The following is a 12727-nucleotide window of genomic DNA, read 5'->3' on the forward strand; positions in this document are numbered from 1 at the left end:
CCTCTCCTCCTGCATCCCTGCAGGGGATGAGGAAGGTCACCAGATGGCTGGACAATCATGTCCAGCCTCTAGTGACCTCAAAAGGCATGGGATCAATAGAGATCCGATGCCTTTTGGTATTTAACTATCCACAGCTGCTGGGGATAGTTAACATAACAGAGAGAGGGAAACAAACATCCCTCCCTCTGTTATCTGCATACCTCCGGAGCGATAATCATCGCACCGCAAGGTATGCAGAGGCACTACAGGCGGAGGATCAAAGGAATTCTCCGCCTGCAAGCGCGCTCTGGGAGGCGCGGGCCGGCGCGGTGACGTCATATCGCCGCGCCGGCCCACGTGTTCGGGCCGGCGGCGCGCATGCGCGCCGCGGGACGGGCTGCCTCGGGAGCGAGCGCTGCTGGACTTAAATAGTCCGGCAGCGCAATTCTGAGGCAGTCTGGACCACCACCCCCATACAGATAGGATCATCCCTGGACGAAACGAGCCCCCCTGGATAACGAGCAGAAGAGAACATAAGTATCACCCCCTATACCACCAACGCTATCTACCCTCCTATACACTCTAATATTACCCTCCTATACCCTATCTACCCCCCCTATACCACCAACGCACCCTCCTATACCCTATCTACCCCCCTATACACCCTCTCCCTTATTTCCCCCCATACCCTTACTGCCCCCTATAATATACCCTCATCCCCTGTACCCCTGGTGGCCCTCATCTTCCCCTGTCCCAGGTCCTGTTCCCCGGTGTCTCTACCCCCGCGGCTGTCCTGCTTACCCCAGCAGCACAGTTTATGAAATAACCCCTGATTTTACCCCGTAGGGATAGCATATAGTCAGGTTTGGGTGGGCGACCGTTAAAGTGTATGAATGTGTATTGTCATTAATACTAGTTAGATCTTGGGGTGGATTTGGGACTGTGTTAGTGTAGTTAGTACCGTGTTAGTGTATTGTATTAGTGTGTGTATCTATATTATGGTGTATTGTTATAACAATATATATCTATCCATTTGTTATAGATATATATAGTTATAAACATTATAATTCCTTTATAATTGCAAGGAATCACCGCCGTAGAGGTAGTATATTGTTGGCACTGTATTACTTGTGTATTCTGTAGGATTAATAAATACTGTGTCATTTGTACCTATTGTGTAACGTGTGATTACTAGCGGTAGTCAGTAAGGCGCATGCAGTAAGTGTAGTTGGTGATTAGAGTAAGGCAATCAGCAGTAATTTGTTGTTCATTAAGGCTTAAATAGGCGGAGTCATCATAAGACGATTACGTCTATTTATGAATATTAATTATCGAGATTTGCATAAATATCAATAATTAATATCCCCTTTAACACTAGCTCACCAGTTCAGTCGTGCGACAGAAAAGCCAGGTCAGCTCAGCGTAAACTTCATTCTAGTAAAGAGATTTCCAGCACGAAGAAGATAAAATCTTGCATGTTCTTTATTAAATATTCCAAACGTACACACAGTGCAGTGAAAGAGGTCCCTCCATGTCCCTGGTCAGACTGACATGGCTTGAAACATGTTGGTCTGACCAGGGACATGGAGGGACCTCTTTCACTGCACCGTGTGTACGTTTGGAATATTTAATAAAGAACATGTAAGATTTTATCTCCTTTGTGCTGGAAATCTGTTTACTTGATTGAATGACCTTCTAATATACCTCCAGCCACATAATTACTTGTTCCTTTCTGTCCAGTGAATGTCTAATGTTTGGGACCTCGGAACAATTCAACACCTGTGACGACCACGTGTTATCGAATTTCAACTATTATCATTTGTTTTTTTTTTCAAAAGGGGGGATTTCGTTAGACATGTTTTTGATCCAATTTTATATTTTTGATTCTTTTTAAACATATGTATTTTACATCTATTTGTACTGGCCTGCAATAAAATTGATATCCAATAACTGTTTACTATACCTCCAGCCACATAATTACTTGTTATTTTCTGTCCGGTGAATGCCTAATGTTTGGGGCCTATACTCCACAGGCCTGCAGTAAAATTGATATCCATTGACCGTCTAATATACCTCCAGCCACATAATCACTTGATCTTTTATGTACGGTGAATGCCTAATGTTTGGGACCTGTACTCCAGTGGCCCACATTAAAATGTGTATCCATTGACTACATAATGTATCTCAAACCACATAATCGCAATTTATTTTATGTTAGGTGAATGCATAATTTTTAAGGACCGTACTCCTGGCCTAAAATAAAAAAAATTCTAGGCTCCAGCAGGGCACATTTCTGAGAATTTCCCTTTAAGATACTTAAAATTGGCCCATGTTTAAAATCATATATTTGGGGGGAAATTCTGCCATTGACCCCCCTCCCCCCTCTGATATGTAACTGTCCATGTTGTTTGACGATTTGTGCACTTATTGTAAGTATTTGGTGGCTGCAAATATGACCTAAAGGGTTTTCAGGTTCGCCTGCCATTAAAGTGAATGGGGCCCGCCGCAAACTTTCCGTTTGGGGACATTTGATTGCGTTTGCGAATCGTCCCAGCCGGTGATCATCCATCACTTATAATCAAGGACGCATAAGACAACCCTCTGTGTATGACTTGGGGGAGAAAGTGACTCTACAGAGTTGGTTGGAGATGGACAACCTGTGTGTAAACTGCGTTTTTTTAGGTGAGCCATGTGCGAGAGGCCTTAGCCAGACACTTGGGGTTCTTCCACTCAGGGCGGGTTCACATCACCTTTATGGATTCCGTTTTTGTTTTTCGTTATAGCATGGTTATAATGGAAAATAACGGAATCCATAAGACTGAAATCAAAACGGAAGCCTTTAAAAGACATTGGACCAGATATATCATTAGTAGGGATGAGCGAACTCGAACTGTATAGTTCGGGTTCGTACCGAATTTTGGGGTGTCCGTGACACGGACCCGAACCCGGACATTTTCGTAAAAGTCCGGGTTCGGGTTCGGTGTTCGTCGCTTTCTTCGCGCTTTTGTGACGCTTTCTTGGCGCTTTTTGAAAGGCTGCAAAGCAGCCAATCAACAAGCGTCATACTACTTGCCCCAAGAGGCCATCACAGCCATGCCTACTATTGGCATGGCTGTGATTGGCCAGAGCACCATGTGACCCAGCCTCTATTTAAGCTGGAGTCACATAGCGCCGCCCGTCACTCTGCTCTGATTAGCGTAGGGAGAGGTTGCGGCTGCGACAGTAGGGCGAGATTAGGCAGATTAACTCCTCCAAAGGACTTGATTAACTGATCGATCTGCAGCTGTGGATCATTGAGCTGCTGATCCTCAATTGCTCACTGTTTTTAGGCTGCACAGACCGTTTGTCAGTCACATTTTTCTGGGGTGATCGGCGGCCATTTTGTGTCTTGTGGTGCGCCAGCACAAGCTGCGACCAAGTGCATTTAACCCTCAATGGTGTGGTTGTTTTTTGGCTAAAGCCTACATCAGGGTGAAGCTGTCACACCAAGTGCATTTAACCAGCAATAGTCTGTTCATTTTTTGGCCATATACAAAATCAGGGGCAAGCTGCGCCTGTCACCAAGTGCATTTAACCCTCAATGGTGTGGTTGTTTTTTTGCTAAAGCCTACATCAGGGTGAAGCTGTCACACCAAGTGCATTTAACCAGCAATAGTCTGTTCATTTTTTGGCCATATACTAAATCAGGGGCAAGCTGCGCCTGTCACCAAGTGCATTTAACCCTCAATGGTGTGGTTGTTTTTTGGCTAAAGCCTACATAAGGGTGAAGCTGTCACACCAAGTGCATTTAACCAGCAATAGTCTGTTTATTTTTTGGCCATATCCCAGTCTAATTCTGTCACTAAATCCATACCGGTCACCCAGCGCCTAAATACTAGGCCTCAAATTTATATCCAGCTAAATCTGTCCCTAGTGCTGTAGCTGGGCGAGTTATTTAGTGTCCGTTCAAGCACATTTCTTGTTCTGGGTTGAAATACAATTCCCAATTTAGCAATTTCATAATTTAGTGGTTTCTGCTATATCAGAGCTATTTGAAATCTATCCCTAAAAGGGTATATAATATTCAAGGTGCACATTGGGTCATTCAGAATAACTTCACACACACCCGCTACTGTGTATTTCCAAGTCTAATTCTGTCACTAAACCCATACCTGTCACGCAGCGCCTAAATACTAGGCCTCAAATTTATATCCAGCTAAATCTGTCCCTAGTGCTGTAGCTGGGCGAGTTATTTAGTGTCCGTTCAAGCACATTTCTTGTTCTGGGTTGAAATACAATTCCCAATTTAGCAATTTCATAATTTAGTGGTTTCTGCTATATCAGAGCTATTTGAAATCTATCCCTAAAAGGGTATATAATATTCAAGGTGCACATTGGGTCATTCAGAATAACTTCACACACACCCGCTACTGTGTATTTCCAAGTCTAATTCTGGCACTAAACCCATACCTGTCACCCAGCGCCTAAATACTAGGCCTCAAATTTATATCCCGCTAAATCTGTCCTTAGTGCTGTAGCTGGGCGAGTTATTTAGTGTCCGTTCAAGCACATTTCTTGTTCTGGGTTGAAATACAATTCCCAATTTAGCAATTTCATAATTTAGTGGTTTCTGCTATATCAGAGCTATTTGAAATCTATCCCTAAAAGGGTATATAATATTCAAGGTGCACATTGGGTCATTCAGAATAACTTCACACACACCCGCTACTGTGTATTTCCAAGTCTAATTCTGGCACTAAACCCATACCTGTCACCCAGCGCCTAAAAACTAGGCCTCAAATTTATATCCCGCTAAATCTGTCCTTAGTGCTGTAGCTGGGCGAGTTATTTAGTGTCCGTTCAAGCACATTTCTTGTTCTGGGTTGAAATACAATTCCCAATTTAGCAATTTCATAATTTAGTGGTTTCTGCTATATCAGAGCTATTTGAAATCTATCCCTAAAAGGGTATATAATATTCAAGGTGCACATTGGGTCATTCAGAATAACTTCACACACACCCGCTACTGTGTATTTCCAAGTCTAATTCTGGCACTAAACCCATACCTGTCACCCAGCGCCTAAATACTAGGCCTCAAATTTATATCCCGCTAAATCTGTCCTTAGTGCTGTAGCTGGGCGAGTTATTTAGTGTCCGTTCAAGCACATTTCTTGTTCTGGGTTGAAATACAATTCCCAATTTAGCAATTTCATAATTTAGTGGTTTCTGCTATATCAGAGCTATTTGAAATCTATCCCTAAAAGGGTATATAATATTCAAGGTGCACATTGGGTCATTCAGAATAACTTCACACACACCCGCTACTGTGTATTTCCAAGTCTAATTCTGGCACTAAACCCATACCTGTCACCCAGCGCCTAAATACTAGGCCTCAAATTTATATCCCGCTAAATCTGTCCTTAGTGCTGTAGCTGGGCGAGTTATTTAGTGTCCGTTCAAGCACATTTCTTGTTCTGGGTTGAAATACAATTCCCAATTTAGCAATTTCATAATTTAGTGGTTTCTGCTATATCAGAGCTATTTGAAATCTATCCCTAAAAGGGTATATAATATTCAAGGTGCACATTGGGTCATTCAGAATAACTTCACACACACCCGCTACTGTGTATTTCCAAGTCTAATTCTGGCACTAAACCCATACCTGTCACCCAGCGCCTAAATACTAGGCCTCAAATTTATATCCCGCTAAATCTGTCCTTAGTGCTGTAGCTGGGCGAGTTATTTAGTGTCCGTTCAAGCACATTTCTTGTTCTGGGTTGAAATACAATTCCCAATTTAGCAATTTCATAATTTAGTGGTTTCTGCTATATCAGAGCTATTTGAAATCTATCCCTAAAAGGGTATATAATATTCAAGGTGCACATTGGGTCATTCAGAATAACTTCACACACACCCGCTACTGTGTATTTCCAAGTCTAATTCTGGCACTAAACCCATACCTGTCACCCAGCGCCTAAATAGTAGGCCTCAAATTTATATCCCGCTAAATCTGTCCTTAGTGCTGTAGCTGGGCGAGTTATTTAGTGTCCGTTCAAGCACATTTCTTGTTCTGGGTTGAAATACAATTCCCAATTTAGCAATTTCATAATTTAGTGGTTTCTGCTATATCAGAGCTATTTGAAATCTATCCCTAAAAGGGTATATAATATTCAAGGTGCACATTGGGTCATTCAGAATAACTTCACACACACCCGCTACTGTGTATTTCCAAGTCTAATTCTGGCACTAAACCCATACCTGTCACCCAGCGCCTAAATACTAGGCCTCAAATTTATATCCCGCTAAATCTGTCCTTAGTGCTGTAGCTGGGCGAGTTATTTAGTGTCCGTTCAAGCACATTTCTTGTTCTGGGTTGAAATACAATTCCCAATTTAGCAATTTCATAATTTAGTGGTTTCTGCTATATCAGAGCTATTTGAAATCTATCCCTAAAAGGGTATATAATATTCAAGGTGCACATTGGGTCATTCAGAATAACTTCACACACACACGCTTCTGTGCATTTCCAAGTCTAATTCTGTCACTAAATCCATACCGGTCACCCAGCGCCTAAATACTAGGCCTCAAATTTATATCCCGCTGAATTTGAATACAATACATTGGGCCAAATAATATATTTGTTGTTGTGGTGAACCATAACAATGAGAAAAACATCTAGTAAGGGACGCGGACGTGGACATGGTCGTGGACATGGTCGGACATGGTGGGTGACGTGAAGCCTCATTCTCTGCTATGACATGCAGACTGATTCTCTGCTGTCATGAAGCCAGATTGTCTGTTACGGGACCTCTCTGCTCTGCCTGTGTGCTAGGCCTAAATATATGCCAATGGACTGTTGCAGTGGTGGGTGACGTGAAGCCTCATTCTCTGCTATGACATGCAGACTAATTCTCTGCTGACATGAAGACAGATTCTCTGTTACGGGACCTCTCTCCTCTGCCTGTGTGTGTGCTGGGCCTAAATATATGCCAATGGACTGTTGCAGTGGTGGCTGACGTGAAGCCTCATTCTCTGCTATGACATGCAGACTAATTCTCTGCTGACATGAAGACAGATTCTCTGTTACGGGACCTCCCTCCTCTGCCTGGGTGCTGGGCCTAAATATATGCCAATGGACTGTTGCAGTGGTGGTTGACGTGAAGCCTGATTCTCTGCTATGACATGCAGACTAATTCTCTGCTGACATGAAGACAGATTCTCTGTTACGGGACCTCTCTCCTCTGCCTGTGTGTGTGCTGGGCCTAAATATATGCCAATGGACTGTTGCAGTGGTGGCTGACGTGAAGCCTCATTCTCTGCTATGACATGCAGACTAATTCTCTGCTGACATGAAGACAGATTCTCTGTTACGGGACCTCCCTCCTCTGCCTGGGTGCTGGGCCTAAATATATGCCAATGGACTGTTGCAGTGGTGGCTGACGTGAAGCCTCATTCTCTGCTATGACATGCAGACTGATTCTCTGCTGACATGAAGCCAGATCGTCTGTTACGGGACCTCTCTGCTCTGCCTGTGTGCTAGGCCTAAATATATGCCAATGGACTGTTGCAGTGGTGGGTGACGTGAAGCCTCATTCTCTGCTATGACATGCAGACTGATTCTCTGCTGTCATGAAGCCAGATTGTCTGTTACGGGACCTCTCTGCTCTGCCTGTGTGCTAGGCCTAAATATATGCCAATGGACTGTTGCAGTGGTGGGTGACGTGAAGCCTCATTCTCTGCTATGACATGCAGACTAATTCTCTGCTGACATGAAGACAGATTCTCTGTTACGGGACCTCCCTCCTCTGCCTGGGTGCTGGGCCTAAATATATGCCAATGGACTGTTGCAGTGGTGGGTGACGTGAAGCCTCATTCTCTGCTATGACATGCAGACTAATTCTCTGCTGACATGAAGCCAGATTGTCTGTTACGGGACCTCTCTCCTCTGCCTGTGTGTGTGCTGGGCCTAAATATATGCCAATGGACTGTTGCAGTGGTGGCTGACGTGAAGCCTCATTCTCTGCTATGACATGCAGACTAATTCTCTGCTGACATGAAGACAGATTCTCTGTTACGGGACCTCTCTCCTCTGCCTGTGTGTGTGCTGGGCCTAAATATATGCCAATGGACTGTTGCAGTGGTGGCTGACGTGAAGCCTCATTCTCTGCTATGACATGCAGACTAATTCTCTGCTGACATGAAGACAGATTCTCTGTTACGGGACCTCCCTCCTCTGCCTGGGTGCTGGGCCTAAATATATGCCAATGGACTGTTGCAGTGGTGGGTGACGTGAAGCCTGATTCTCTGCTATGACATGCAGACTAATTCTCTGCTGACATGAAGACAGATTCTCTGTTACGGGACCTCTCTCCTCTGCCTGTGTGTGTGCTGGGCCTAAATATATGCCAATGGACTGTTGCAGTGGTGGCTGACGTGAAGCCTCATTCTCTGCTATGACATGCAGACTAATTCTCTGCTGACATGAAGACAGATTCTCTGTTACGGGACCTCCCTCCTCTGCCTGTGTGTGTGCTGGGCCTAAATATATGCCAATGGACTGTTGCAGTGGTGGCTGACGTGAAGCCTCATTCTCTGCTATGACATGCAGACTGATTCTCTGCTGACATGAAGCCAGATCGTCTGTTACGGGACCTCTCTGCTCTGCCTGTGTGCTAGGCCTAAATATATGCCAATGGACTGTTGCAGTGGTGGGTGACGTGAAGCCTCATTCTCTGCTATGACATGCAGACTGATTCTCTGCTGTCATGAAGCCAGATTGTCTGTTACGGGACCTCTCTGCTCTGCCTGTGTGCTAGGCCTAAATATATGCCAATGGACTGTTGCAGTGGTGGGTGACGTGAAGCCTCATTCTCTGCTATGACATGCAGACTGATTCTCTGCTGTCATGAAGCCAGATTGTCTGTTACGGGACCTCTCTGCTCTGCCTGTGTGCTAGGCCTAAATATATGCCAATGGACTGTTGCAGTGGTGGGTGACGTGAAGCCTCATTCTCTGCTATGACATGCAGACTGATTCTCTGCTGACATGAAGCCAGATTGTCTGTTACGGGACCTCTCTCCTCTGCCTGTGTGCTAGGCCTAAATATATGCCAATGGACTGTTGCAGTGGTGGCTGACGTGAAGCCTCATTCTCTGCTATGACATGCAGACTAATTCTCTGCTGACATGAAGCCAGATTGTCTGTTACGGGACCTCTCTCCTCTGCCTGGGTGCTGGGCCTAAATTTATGACAATGGACTGTTGCAGTGGTGGCTGACGTGAAGCCTGATTCTCTGCTATGACATGCAGACTGATTCTCTGCTGACATGAAGCCAGATCCTCTGTTACGGGACCTCTCTCCTCTGCCTGTGTGTGTGCTGGGCCTAAATATATGCCAATGGACTGTTGCAGTGGTGGCTGACGTGAAGCCTCATTCTCTGCTATGACATGCAGACTGATTCTCTGCTGACATGAAGCCAGATTCTCTGTTACGGGACCTCTCTCCTCTGCCTGTGTGTGTGCTGGGCCTAAATATATGCCAATGGACTGTTGCAGTGGTGGCTGACGTGAAGCCTCATTCTCTGCTATGACATGCAGACTAATTCTCTGCTGACATGAAGACAGATTCTCTGTTACGGGACCTCCCTCCTCTGCCTGGGTGCTGGGCCTAAATATATGCCAATGGACTGTTGCAGTGGTGGCTGACGTGAAGCCTCATTCTCTGCTATGACATGCAGACTGATTCTCTGCTGACATGAAGCCAGATCGTCTGTTACGGGACCTCTCTGCTCTGCCTGTGTGCTAGGCCTAAATATATGCCAATGGACTGTTGCAGTGGTGGGTGACGTGAAGCCTCATTCTCTGCTATGACATGCAGACTGATTCTCTGCTGTCATGAAGCCAGATTGTCTGTTACGGGACCTCTCTGCTCTGCCTGTGTGCTAGGCCTAAATATATGCCAATGGACTGTTGCAGTGGTGGGTGACGTGAAGCCTCATTCTCTGCTATGACATGCAGACTGATTCTCTGCTGTCATGAAGCCAGATTGTCTGTTACGGGACCTCTCTGCTCTGCCTGTGTGCTAGGCCTAAATATATGCCAATGGACTGTTGCAGTGGTGGGTGACGTGAAGCCTCATTCTCTGCTATGACATGCAGACTGATTCTCTGCTGACATGAAGCCAGATTGTCTGTTACGGGACCTCTCTCCTCTGCCTGTGTGCTAGGCCTAAATATATGCCAATGGACTGTTGCAGTGGTGGCTGACGTGAAGCCTCATTCTCTGCTATGACATGCAGACTAATTCTCTGCTGACATGAAGCCAGATTGTCTGTTACGGGACCTCTCTCCTCTGCCTGGGTGCTGGGCCTAAATTTATGACAATGGACTGTTGCAGTGGTGGCTGACGTGAAGCCTGATTCTCTGCTATGACATGCAGACTGATTCTCTGCTGACATGAAGCCAGATCCTCTGTTACGGGACCTCTCTCCTCTGCCTGTGTGTGTGCTGGGCCTAAATATATGCCAATGGACTGTTGCAGTGGTGGCTGACGTGAAGCCTCATTCTCTGCTATGACATGCAGACTGATTCTCTGCTGACATGAAGCCAGATTCTCTGTTACGGGACCTCTCTCCTCTGCCTGTGTGTGTGCTGGGCCTAAATATATGCCAATGGACTGTTGCAGTGGTGGCTGACGTGAAGCCTCATTCTCTGCTATGACATGCAGACTAATTCTCTGCTGACATGAAGACAGATTCTCTGTTACGGGACCTCCCTCCTCTGCCTGGGTGCTGGGCCTAAATATATGCCAATGGACTGTTGCAGTGGTGGCTGACGTGAAGCCTCATTCTCTGCTATGACATGCAGACTAATTCTCTGCTGACATGAAGACAGATTCTCTGTTACGGGACCTCTCTCCTCTGCCTGGGTGCCGGGGCCTAAATATCTGAGAATGGACTGTTCCAGTGGTGGGTGACGGGAAGCCAGATTCTCTGCTATGGAACCTCTCTCCAATTGATTTTGGTTAATTTTTATTTATTTAATTTTTAATTTAATTCATTTCCCTATCCACATTTGTTTGCAGGGGATTTACCTACATGTTGCTGCCTTTTGCAGCCCTCTAGCTCTTTCCTGGGCTGTTTTACAGCCTTTTTAGTGCCGAAAAGTTCGGGTCCCCATTGACTTCAATGGGGTTCGGGTTCGGGACGAAGTTCGGATCGGGTTCGGATCCCGAACCCGAACATTTCCGGGATGTTCGGCCGAACTTCTCGAACCCGAACATCCAGGTGTTCGCTCAACTCTAATCATTAGGCAAAGTCACTTTTGTGGAGTGGAAAAGTCGCAAAAAAAGTCCCAAAGGCTAAAACTGCGCACAAATTTGAGACTTTTTTCTGCTCTGCACTATGCTCGCCAGTTTTCTGAAAGTGGGCGTGTTTTCGTATGTAAATTAATCTCTAGACAGATTTACTATTGGGACTTTTTTAAAAAGTAGCAAAAAAGTCGCAACTTCACTCCAGTGAGGACCATGCTTATCTTATGAGACTTTTTAATAGAACATGCGACTTTTTCATAAAAAGGTGCGACTTTTGAAAAGCTGCTTACTGACGGATAAACTGCTACCGTCAAACCACATTTATTACAGTCTTAAAGGGGCGATCATAAATCTGACTTGGCTAAAACTGACTTTAGCCATATGTGAAAGTGGAGTGAGCTGTCAGAGTCGTGATAAATCTGGCCCATTCTGTTTTGCTCCTTCACAATAGAAATCTATGGGCAGCATAATGGATCCTTCCTGGTTTCCATTATGCAGGAGTCCAGTCTGGATCCGTTATGCTGCCCATAGACTTGTATTATGACGGAATGCAAAACGGAAGCGTTTAAAAGGCATTCTGTTTTGTTTTCCATCATAATACAAGTCTATGTGCAATCATAACGGATCTTGCCATATATTGTCGACAGGACAATATAATGGTCATATGTGCCCGCATTGCTGAGAAAAATTTCATTTTAATATATACAAATGAGACTCTAGGAACAACGGGGGTGTTACCATTACTGCTAGAGGCGCAGCTCTCTCTGCAACTGGTGCACCCCCTGCACTTAGATTGACAGGGTCAGGCAGTGAAAAAAAAATCATCATTTGTGCCTGGTCCTGTCAAAGTGGAGAGGACACGGCAGCTGCAGAAAGAGCAGAACCTCTATGTGTAATGGCAATGCCCCCATTGCTCCTAAGTGCTCATTTGCATGTATTAAAACATAATTTGTCTCAGCAATGTGGGCACATATGAACATGGGACCAACACAGATGCCTTCAGATGCCAAGCACACATATAATAGCTCAGCCAGTTTCATAGGCACAAATCTGCTGACAGACAGCCATTAAGATGGAATTATAAATACACACTTTCAAAATTAATAATTTGTTTCCTTTAACGTGATCTTATTACATTTTGTCAAGACATAAATGTTTCACTAGGCAGATTGTCATTGGCACATTCAGTCACTAGAGGGCAATGTTCCTACTTGCTGCACAGTAGAACATATGCCATGCATCCTGTCTTCTTTCCCATTCAAGCATTTCACATAGAACATACTTTTTAATGCTTTCATTTACGCACATGATTTTGTTTAGGATCATCTGTGTAGTTATTACTAAGAATAATGCATATTACGTTTCCCTTATAATTAACATTTTCATTTAAGAAGATTATGGAATAATGTGTTGTGCAAATTAATAATAATTAAAACAATAAATAATTAATAAAAACAGAA

Source organism: Bufo gargarizans, chromosome 3 (genome assembly GCF_014858855.1).
Source record: "Bufo gargarizans isolate SCDJY-AF-19 chromosome 3, ASM1485885v1, whole genome shotgun sequence".
In the NCBI taxonomy this organism is placed as follows: Eukaryota; Metazoa; Chordata; class Amphibia; order Anura; family Bufonidae; genus Bufo; species Bufo gargarizans.